This window comes from Parasteatoda tepidariorum, chromosome 9 (assembly GCF_982258835.1).
Source record: "Parasteatoda tepidariorum strain Cologne lab strain chromosome 9, Ptep-v5.0, whole genome shotgun sequence".
NCBI lineage: Eukaryota > Metazoa > Arthropoda > Arachnida > Araneae > Theridiidae > Parasteatoda > Parasteatoda tepidariorum.
In genome coordinates this window covers 52724121-52736067 of record NC_141763.1, presented here as the reverse complement: position 1 = coordinate 52736067, position 11947 = coordinate 52724121, and the positions used below count along the sequence as shown (strand labels likewise).

The 11947-nt window shown below is 29.4% G+C and overlaps 1 long non-coding RNA gene across 2 annotated transcripts in view; it reads left to right on the top strand.

The window, feature by feature from the left end:
* Positions 1-9251: 9251 nt before the first annotated feature.
* LOC139426800 (uncharacterized) overlaps positions 9252-11947 on the top strand; it is a 47007-nt gene continuing 44311 nt past the window's right edge. For both annotated transcript variants that reach the window (XR_015429228.1, XR_015429227.1), the window contains exon 1: positions 9252-9363. This is a non-coding gene — a long non-coding RNA (uncharacterized LOC139426800). The remainder of the gene's footprint in view (positions 9364-11947) is intronic.

Here is an 11947-nt window from a genome sequence, read left to right as displayed (position 1 = left end):
TGAGAGAAAAATAACATTTCCTGAGATCTTCCTAATTATTTTAATTTCCTCCGATTATTACCTTCAAATTAAATATTACTAATATAAAAGATCCAAAATATTTTATAGTACTAGCAAATTTTTGATTGGTGTCAAGTTTACCCGCCATTGCCTTTGTCCAATATCGAATATTCCAAAGTTTAATTTTTTCCCTTGGGTATAAAATTTTTTTCTTCTGGATTTTATTTAAATGTTTTACTTTACTACCATATTCAATTATAAAATTGTAGTCGGTGACATGACATAGTTTCTGTATAAAATTGCCTGCTTCTCAATAAAGTGATAATACAGAATTGGTAGCACAGGTTTAGGCACAGTGGTTTATGGAATTTTTACAATTTACTTTTTTTTTTTTTTTTAGAACATGACATTTTGTTTTTGATTCAACTAAAAAACGTTGCTACTCAAATATTTTATAAGTTCAGCAATGACATTAATAATTATTTTTACAACATACTTCCTTAATTATTATTGCTCATTTACCTACAAACATAGTTCTTAATCCAACTTTGTTTCTATAGGAAACAAATATTGCTTAAGAAAATCTTATTTTATTAATTTATCTTTAAATTTATTAAACTTATTTGGTTCAAGCACTTTAGCATAAATGTGAGCTATTTGTTTACCTGTTGGACAATATTTAATATTTATCAAACCTTCATCAATCTATTCTTTTATGGAATAAAATCTCACGTCTAAATGTCTGCTTCGTTTGTTCATAATTCACTTTTTTTCAATCAAACTTCCGTCCTTTGGCTATCTACATTTAAAGATGCAAAAATTCTACTTCTGTTCGTGATGTTGCAACTATAGATTGTTTTCTTGAACACCAACTTAGTGAACCTCCACAGAAAAATATTACATAACCTGTGGTATTTTTACTAGTTTCAGGATCTCCTGTATTGTCAGAATCACAATAGGCAACTAGTTCTTCATCATTACCATCTTTTGAATAAACGATTCCATCTTTTAACACTTTCTTTTAGGTATCTTAAAATTCTTTTAGCTTTTGTGATATTTTCCTTTGATGGATTCTCATCATATCTGATATTGTTATTTACCGCAAAAGTATTGTCTGATCTTGTTCTTGATGAAAGCTAAAGAAGGCTTCTAACTATTTCTCTGTATGGGAAATTCATTTTTTTTTCAAGATCTTCTTATCTATTACTTGACATTATCATCGGAGTAATGGTTGATTTAGCATCTGGCATTCTGAATTTTTCTATTATTTGATTTGCAGAAGGTTCTAGATGAATTTTTATCTCAGTTCCATTATTTTTAAAAATTTTTCCTAAAAGTGGATTCGGTTTTTCACACAATGCCATCTCAAATTCTTTTTGTAAATTTTCAATGAAACTAACAAGTGCTGATTTGTGAGGACCTATTAAAATTTCACCATCAAAGTATATGGCGAGTATTATGGTATTATCTTGATTTATGAAAATGCACAGTTCTGATTTTACCTAATTTCCTATGCCCTTTTCCTTTGTTAAATCTTAGATACTTGTATTCCAAATTAGAGGAGCTGGCTTTAAATCTTTTTGTAATTTGCGTATTTTTGTTTGATCTTCGTAATCTTTCGGCATTTTCATGTATATTTCTGCATCAAATTTTCCATAGATAAAAAGCAGTAGTTTTTATGTCAAATTTCATCAGATGATACCCTTACTTTATCGTTAGTCCAAACATAATTCTTGAAGGTGTGCAGCTTACAACGGGATTAAATGTTTATAGAAAATTTTCACCATATATTTGTCTCAACCTCTTAGTAAATAATCTTGAAAATCCTATTATTGCTTAGTATTTTCTTACCTTTTGCTTCCTTTTTTTTCCACCAACTGTCAAAGTTTCATTTTTTTCCAAAGATTCTTTTTCGTCTTCAAAAGCTTTCTTCTAGCCTTCGCTATCAAGTCCATCTATAACATCTTGATATGACAGAAGAACATAATCTTTTAAGTATGCTGGCTGTTTTCTTTATCTTCTTCCTCTTCGTAATTCTTTAGAATTAAATTCGTTCCTTAAAGATTCTGATTTTCGACGCATTCTTCTTCAGTTTCTGCAGCAAACATTTTTACAATTTCTGTATCATCATCAGATTGAATTTCTTCGATTTTTTGAATTGCCCACGTGTCTAAAATAAAACAACTCTTGAAATTCTTATTCTTCTGTTTTCTTTATTCCATAATTTATAATCATTTGGAGCATAACCAACAAATATGAGTTTAGTACTTCGGCTTTCAAGTTTCTTTAACAAGTCAAGATTTTTTGCAAAGACTTTACTACCAAATATTTTCAGACTTGATAAATCAGGCTTTTTCTGATACCGCATTTCAGTTGGAGTTGTATTTACTGCATTTAATGGAATTTGATTTAACAGATATGAGGCAGTTAATAGAGCTTCACCCCACATTTCTTCTTTGAGATTGGAGTCAAATAATAGTTCTCCTGCCTTATCTAGGAGACTGAGAGTCAAGCGTTCAGCCTTATCATTTAATTGAAGTGAATAAGGAATAGTGTAATCTTAAACAATTCCCTTTGATTTCCTCAAGTTTTTAATTTCATTTTGAAATATATTCACCTCAGCAAATTTTTGAAGCACTAAACAACCATTTTGCTTCCACCTCCCTAACATATAACTTCAAATTTTTTTGTTACCTCAAATTTATTTGCAATTGGATAAACCATAACAAAATGTGTGAAATCATCTGAAAATGTTACAAAATATTGTATTATGTTCTATTGGTCCACAAACATCCGTGTGTGTATTAACTCTAATGGACTAGTTGCTCTATAACGCTCACTTGAAAATGGCCGGCTAGTTAGTTTTGCTTTAAAACGTACTTCACAAGGATGAGAAATCTTCTTAATTCCATTAGTTTTCAAATTCAGCATATCAGTGTTTAAATGCCCAAGTTTTCTGTGCTATGAATTGACATTACTGTTCTATTGGTCCACAAACTACATAATTGTTCTATTGGTCCACAAACATCCGTGTGTGTATTAACTCTAATGGACTAGTTGCTCTAGAACGCTCACTTGAAAATGGCCGGCTAGTTAGTTTTGCTTTAAAACGTACTTCACAAGGATGAGAAATCTTCTTAATTCCATCAGTTTTCAAATTCAGCATATCAGTGTTTAAATGCCCAAGTTTTCTGTGCCATGAATTGACATTACTGTTCTATTGGTCCACAAACTACATAATTGTTCTATTGGTCCACAAACATCCGTGTGTGTATTAACTCTAATGGACTAGTTGCTCTAGAACGCTCACTTGAAAATGGCCGGCTAGTTAGTTTTGCTTTAAAACGTACTTCACAAGGATGAGAAATCTTCTTAATTCCATCAGTTTTCAAATTCAGCATATCAGTGTTTAAATGCCCAAGTTTTCTGTGCCATGAATTGACATTACTGTTCTATTGGTTCACAAACTACATAATTGTTCTATTGGTCCACAAACATCCGTGTGTGTATTAACTCTAATGGACTAGTTGCTCTAGAACGCTCACTTGAAAATGGCCGGCTAGTTAGTTTTGCTTTAAAACGTACTTCACAAGGATGAGAAATCTTCTTAATTCCATCAGTTTTCAAATTCAGCATATCAGTGTTTAAATGCCCAAGTTTTCTGTGCCATGAATTGACATTACTTTCGTTATTGGTGACTAGTGCATCTTTTCGTTCATTTAGTTTAACTTTATATATGGCCTAGAATTATTCTTTTATCCTTCTAAAATAATATCTCCTTCTTTAAAAATTTCCACCTTATCTTTAGCAAATTTTACTACGCCATCATTCTCTTCTATGGCATTAACCGATTACGAAATTTTACTCAAATCTGGAACATAGAACAGATTTTTAAAAATCCACTTTTCAGATTTAATAGTTCTTTATGTAACTTCAGATTTATTCGCAAAACCAATTTCTGTCGAAATAGTTATGGTTTTGTTTTGGTTTATCATATGAAAAGAAGATCCAGAATCAACTATCCAAACATCCGAAAAATTAAAACATTTATTTACAATTAAAATCGATGTAACTCGATCTTGTTGGTTTTACGAAAATCTTTATCAAAGTGATTATTTTTCTTTCATTTATATGTTGAACTCTTGCAATCTTTCGCTAAATGAGATGAGCTATTGTTACTTGAAACCTTTTTTTTTTCTTTCTTTAAACGATTTTATTTGATTTGTAAGATTTTATTTGATTTCATATTTTTATCGAACATGAAATTTTGTTTTTGCTTCTCAACTACGTTGCCACTCAAATATTTTTAAATTTAGTAAAGACATTAATGATTGTTTCTACAACATTGTTTTCGATTACAATAGGATAAAATTTAGATTTAATCATTTCTCAAGATTACCATCGTATCTTCATCCATAAAATTGTTTTTTTGGACTTCATATTTAATTATTGGCTTACAATGAAAACTCATTAAATGTTTTTAGCCAAGGAGGTTAAGGATTAATTTTAGCAATAGCGTGAAAAGTTATATTTTAATAGTGCCTTAGAATTTTAAATAGGGATTAAGTGTTCATAATTTTAATTGCATACGTTGAGTGATTACTTTTTAATGTACTACTTTTTACACGATTACTTTTTAATGTAATAAAAGCCTTAAGTATATACTCTTAATTAAACATATTAAAAAGTATACCATTAATAATGATGATGACTTATGGGCATTTAGAGAGAGAGAGAGAGAGAGAGAGAGAAAAGCTAAGAAAGCATGGAAGCTAATTAAAATAATTTAATAATTTTAATTAGCTTCCATGGCTTTGAAAATTATTTTAAAATTTGAGGAATACAACTAGTTAGCATCGCAATTTTTTTCAAAATTATGCATAATTTAAAAATGCATAGTTTAATCAAAATGCACGCACCATTAGATTACAACGTAGACGAGATCCTAGAACTTTTAAAAGAAAACGGCACTTACAACAACAATGTAGACATCATTCAATTCATAAAAACATTGCAGCACAAACATCAACAAAATAAACAACACATCATAGTAAGAGCCTCGCATCGTATCGCAATTCAACTTCTCAAACTTCACTATTTCTTCGCAGGACTAAATAAATGTTTCATAAAAAAACGAATAGTACTTCAACGATGTCGTAACTGCCAATCACTAGGACATCATCAAAACCAATGCCAACAAGTATTTCCTACCTGTGCTAAATGTGGTATAAACGGTCACATGGAAGAAAACTGCGACTCAGCCGAGGACTTATGTATAAACTGCTCGGACTCGAATAAACACTCCGATCCCCGATATGACTGTACCCATAAAGCCTCCCACTCTACTTGTCCCAGTTACCTATCAGAACTTCAACGCTTTGAAGCCAACTACAACTTCAATTTCAACTTTTAGGCGAAATTTATCTTTTCTCATATTTATTTCTTTATTTTCCATTCAATATGTAACCATTTTACAGATTTTCTACTTTAGTCACTTTTACGGCCTTCAAGTTTATTTTGTTTTTCTTTTTGTACTTCTTTCTTTATTTTTTTTATTATGTGTAATTAACTTGTATTATATTTAATCCTTGTATTTTTAAACATTGTGACTTTGTAAATATCTAAATTGTCAATAAATTCTTGCTGACTGGGCTCGTTCATAGGCTGGTGTGGAGCCGGACCAGTAGCCAAGCTTTGGGCTACATGGTAAAGGGTCCATAATGACCTAGGCACATGTCCAAAGCTTGGAGAAAAGAAAAAAAAAGTTTAATCAAAATGCATAGTTTAATGAAAAAATACATGGTTTAATCAAAATGTGTTTAAATTTGTTAAAATTATTGCCTATCTTAAAAAAAGCTTTATTTTATGTATGCGTTGTTTTTTAGTTCGATTTCTTAGCTCGACGACGTGTTATAAGGTTCCAAAACCTTTCAGTGCTCCGGGGGGAGGGTTGTTTATAAGAATGACATCTGGTTACCCATCCCCACAGGAGTGTCCGGGAGCAAAAAGGATTTGCACCTGTAATTAGAACCTCCACCTCTGATGAAATGTCTCACCCAGAAAAAAGAAAGTAAAGTAAGATTTCGACAATATGTCGGGTTCAGAGTTGTGAAGATAAATCATGTGACACATTTGCAACAAACAGCAAATACCGTTGTCAAAGGTGGGCGTTATTTTTCTGAAATACGGTGGAGCATAATATATTAAAACCGGTTATCCAGATCCTTTAATCCAATTCTAAACAATAGAACATTAAGCATAGAATAAGTCAAAGAACTTAAATAAATGAATAAATAAATAAATAATATTTAATTCATAAATAATTAATTCATAAATAATTATAGCATTAGACCACTACAGCGTAAAACCTTGGTTTATATATAAATTCTATATCAAATAATTATAAAATCTTCACACTTGAAGTTGTAAAAAATACGTTAAGATTTTTATTAAGTACTAGTTGAATAACCGTTCTCTGTACTGGGGGTTAATTATGGTACTATATCTTCATTAATAAAGCTTTCCAGTACACAACTTACTTTTGTTATTTCAAATACTGTTGACTTCAAATTATTTTTTTTTGTTTTTCATCATCTTTTTAAAGCATAACTATAAATAAAATTAACATATGGTAACAGATAACGTTAGAAATGCTAATTTGTTGATGTAATCGCCCATACTACCATGTAAATATTAATCATTCAGTGTATCTGACATAATGAATAAAAAATAGTTAACTATCAAGGAACTTTTCTATAAATTCATTTTTTTTTTATTAATGAGAGCTATAAGCAGGAAAACGTCACTGATGCTATCTTTTAAAAAATCGTCTGCATTTTCATTTATATCAATGGTGCGAATTCTAAAGTAATGAGAGAATTCTATTTTTTAAACGTCTCTCCCGAACGATCGAATTAAAATTTTTGAACAATTTTTTGGATCGAGGGCTAAAATGACCCCTTTCACTCACTATCCAAATTTCAAAATTCTGGCAAAACGGCTCTGGAGTTATAGAAAGAGACACACATCTATAATAATAAACTTCTCATTTTATTATTATAGATTATTATTATTATTGTCGATTTGTAAGCTGAGAATTGATACTGATTTCAGAAACACTTCAAATCATATTATAAGTAATAATAATTAAATTTGAAAAATTTTGTTTTTGATATTAATATCGAATTTTTAAAACATGTGGGATTTTTTAAATTCCGGTTCTTTGTAAACCGCAGACGTCGTTTTGCTATGCGCGAGAATAATTGTTGAGGTTCCAATTTATTTTTAATAACATGAAAATTTTTTGAGGTAATTGTGGTATGCCTACTTATCTTTTGGGTAATTAGAAAGCCAGTTATTCACAGCAAAATTAGCTTGCTTTATTTTCACGTCATTTGTAGATAGAATGCAAGTTCATTAAAGTCGCCTTAATAAAGGCTAATTGTATATTAGTTAATGCATAGTGTAATAATTAATTGTACATTAGTCAAAAGCTAATTGTAAATTTTTCAACAATTTTGTTCATTATTTTATTTTATAACTGATTTAATTAGTAGTTAATTAAAATAAAGTAATTAATAAATAGCCTCTGAAAAAGAAAATTTGCAATTAACTGTGAAAAACAGTTCATAAGAATAGAGTAATTCAAATTGTTTCTAATATTTCGAGCACAATTAAAAAAGAAAATAGGCAGCATTTTTGATATTACTTCATAACTTAATTGATAGTAATTAATTAAAGAAAAGTAATTAATAAAATGCTCATGAATAATTATAATTTTTTTTTAACGAAAATGTGAAAATACGCGAACGAGAGCAAGAATTATTCAAATTGTTTCTAATATTTCATATACATTTGAAATAAAAAAAATATGCACAAAAGCAATTACATTACCTCAATTAACCTGATTTATTTCACTTCGTTTGCAACAGGGTCATATATATTGTAAGTTTATATTTTTCTGTATATTATTTCATAATTTAATTGACACTTCTAGTAATTAATTAGACAAAAGTAATTAATTTAAAAAAGCAGTCGAAACATGGAAGTTTTACGCAAATGTGAAAATCCGTAGAAGAGAGCAAGAGTTATTCAAATTATTTCTAAAGTTTAGCTCACATTTAAAACAGTTAATAAAAAAAGAAGGTTAATTACGCTGTATGAAACGTGCACGCTTTTTCACTGTATCAGCTGCCTTTTTACTACAGTATTTCATCTCTGAATTATTCAAATATTAAAATGGATCTTAACAAAATTCATGTTATTTCTCAACTTAAATCTCTGGCATAACGCAGGGTTAATCACAATAAACGCAAGCAAATTCAGTTTGATTAAATAACACACATTTTCTAATAAGTCTAAAGACGTTTGGACTGATTGTTATAAGCTTAAAAAGATACCCCCTGGATGCCCCTTTTCGGGGGCGGGACAGGGCTCAGTAATAAATAAGCTTAAAAAGAACAGGATGATTAGAAAATACTAGGACTTAGCCAAGTCAGGTCACATTAAAAGAGGTCGTCGATATTATTTGTAATTAGCCTTAGGCCTACATAACAAATTCATACATGAATTTGTTATAGCAATTCTTTGTGAATTCATGAATCATATATTTGTTTAAAGCATTCATACGTGAATGCTTTAAATTCGTACATGAAGTAGCTTCCCACTATGTAAAATCCATGTTAATATTAGAAAATGACATTGAAAATAAGGATAAAACTTAAGGAATTATGATTACTGATATTGATATCAAATTTGTAAAATGTACATTAAATTAGAAAAATTAATTATAAATAGTTAATATGTAAACTTTACATTAGATTTACAAATCCTGAGTTATAAGTTAAGCTTTAATACTGAAATAATAAATATTCAAAACCATTCTCACTATTGTTTATTTAATCTCCGAAATCAGAGAGAGAATATTTAACTTCAACAAAAAAATTATATTTCCGTTTAACTTACATAAAATAAATAATGCAACGTTGTTTTTTATTTCTTTCAAACACACTTAAAAGAAAGGAAGACATTTGAGAAGTGAAAAAAAACAACAACCAATCCTCCTCTGATATAACCTTATCAAGCATTTTACACATTTTATCGCTCAAGTTCACCTCACGAGATATTCCGCGCGAATGAGCGTTAGGTCGCCAACAAATTCTGTTTATCGCCTTTTTGGCAATATTCTAGTAAGTCGATTCAAACGCAGACAATCACGTGATAAGGCTATAAACAAAGTATCTTTTTTGTGTTAGGGAGTGTCTCGTTCGAAGCTTTGACCGTCTGATTTTCCCCCCTCACTGTCTGAATTTCCCACCCGACTTGAACCGCCTCTGCGCCGTACGTAGTTTTCCTTTTTATCTCGTAAGTGATTTGGAGTTTTCTCCGCACAGAAGTTTCGATCGTTTTTTTTTCTTTTTTTAATTCTTCATTATTACATTTTCTCTTTGTGTATCTTTGTTCTTTTTTTAGTCACGGTTGTTAAGAGGTATTTCGGGCGTTCGTTTTAGGCAGATATTTGTTACATGTTTTTAAATCATAGAAAATGGATTTCGTACATGGGTTATGCAATGGGATGGGATAGATAGTTCCTTGTTCACAAATGGAGCAAAAAATATGCTCCTTTCCGCCGATCTATAATTAAAATAATCTTGTGGAATATTTGTAGTGATTTTGGGATTTAATGCTATCAATCTAATAGGATTTTAATCGATATTTTATTAAATATATTGTCCTACTAAGTAATTTTGTTTATTTAGTTATTTTTTTCTTCTTAAGTTGAAGAACCGTTCTTGCTTTAATTCATTTTGCTACGTACATAGTTTAAGTAATGCATACCTATTTTTAAAATTTTATTTTGCATTCCCCCGTAATATAATTTTTTTTTTGTAGTCACTGTTGTTAAAAATGTATTTCTGGCTTTCGCTTAGACAGAAATTTGTTACGCGTTTATAAATTCTTTCTGGATACAGTAGAAATTGGATTTTGTACATGGGCTATACTTTTTCATAGTTCCTTGTTCACGATAAAAAAAATTCCCTTGTGGAATATTTGCTACGTACATAGTTTAAGTAATGCATACCCATTTTTAAAATTTTATTTTGCATTCCCCCGTAATATAATTTTTTTTTTTTTTTGTAGTCACTGTTGTTAAAAATGTATTTCTGGCTTTCGCTTAGACAGAAATTTGTTACGCGTTTATAAATTCTTTCTGGATACAGTAGAAATTGGATTTTGTACATGGGCTATACTTTTTCATAGTTCCTTGTTCACGATAAAAAAATTCCCTTGTGGAATATTTGCAATGTTTTTGAGATTTAATGGAGTCAACTTAGGAGTTTAAACAGATATTTTATGAAATAAATATATTTTCCCTTGACGTTATTTATTTTTTAAAAGTTGAATCGTTTTTGTTCTAATTCATTTTGCAACATAAATAGTTTAAGCAATGATTTTTTTTTCTTTTAAGTTTTCTATTACATTTTTTTCGCACTCAATATCTTTATTCTTTAGTTAGTTCCGGTGGTTAAAGAGGTGTATTTCGTGTGTTCGTTTTATTCAGAGATTTGTTACGTGTGTTTAGATCTTCTATGCATACGGTAAAAATTGGATTTTGTACACGGGTTATGCTTTTTGATAGATTCTTGTTCACAAATAATCTGTTTCTGCCAATCTGTAATTAAAATTCCTTTGTGGAATATTTGCAAGGATTTTGGGATTTAATGATATTAACTTAATGAAATTTAAATAGATATTTTATAAATGAAGCATATTATACAATGATGTTACATATTTTATAAAGTTGAATTCAATTTGTTTTTGAAAAGTTGAATTGCTTTTGTTTAAATTTGTTTCCTTACGTAAATTGTCTAAAGAATGATTTTTTTTCATCTTTTAAATTTTCTATTGCATTTTCTCTCACAATATCTTTGTTCTTTATTTTGTCATGGTTGTCAAAGTGATATTTTGGGTGTTCGTTTCAGCCAGAAATTTGTTTCATACATATTTTATGCTGCACATAGAAAAAGATATCGTGAATTTTTCTGCTGTAATATTATGTATTAAGAAAAAATCATGGTCTAAACAACCAGAAGACGGTAAAGTTTACCATATTTCTGGCTCTATGGAAACACCAAAATGCGCGGTAATTTTTATCGAAGTGCTTTGGTCATAATTTTGGTTAAATTAACAATAAAATATGGTTTTATAATATGTGATAGAATCTGGTAAATATGAGAAAATTTGTCAATTTTTATCATGCTACCTTGGAGCATGGCATTAAAAGCGGTAAAATTTGTTTTTCAATTTTGTATTTTTTGCTAAATGTGTGGTAATAAGAACCATAATTTTGGAAAAATTTATTTCCGGTAAACCATTACGATATGAATAGAGAACTTACTTAATGCATGATTTAAATACCTCATATTTTGGTTTAAATACCTGAATTATGAGTTTTTTTCTTCTAGAAATGTCTGTACCATACACATACAGTACAGTAATTTTACCAGACTTTTTTCTCCGTGTAGCAAAAATGGATGATGTTATGTTTAAAATATTTGACGAAATTGAATCGCTTATATTTTAATCTATAGCGACTTAACGACTTTTTTTATAAGGTTCGCATAAGCAATCTTTACTTTTCTCGTACGAGCAAACGACTGTAGCTTTTTAGTCACTTTAGTTCATTTCTTTTTGTTCCCATTGCTGCAATCGCTATTGGTGTTCTAAATGTCTGAATGTTGACAGTATTTTATTATATTATCGAATCCGAGTATTTCTTCAATTTTAATGTGATAAATAAGTAATTTATAACTGAGAAGCAGCATTTGAGCTAATACACCATTTCGTTGAGTATTTTTGCAAAATTATACTTATTAAGTGTCTATTTTTACCATTTATATTCTGTATTTGTAGTCAAATAAAGGGATTTAATATTTTGATTTGTTGT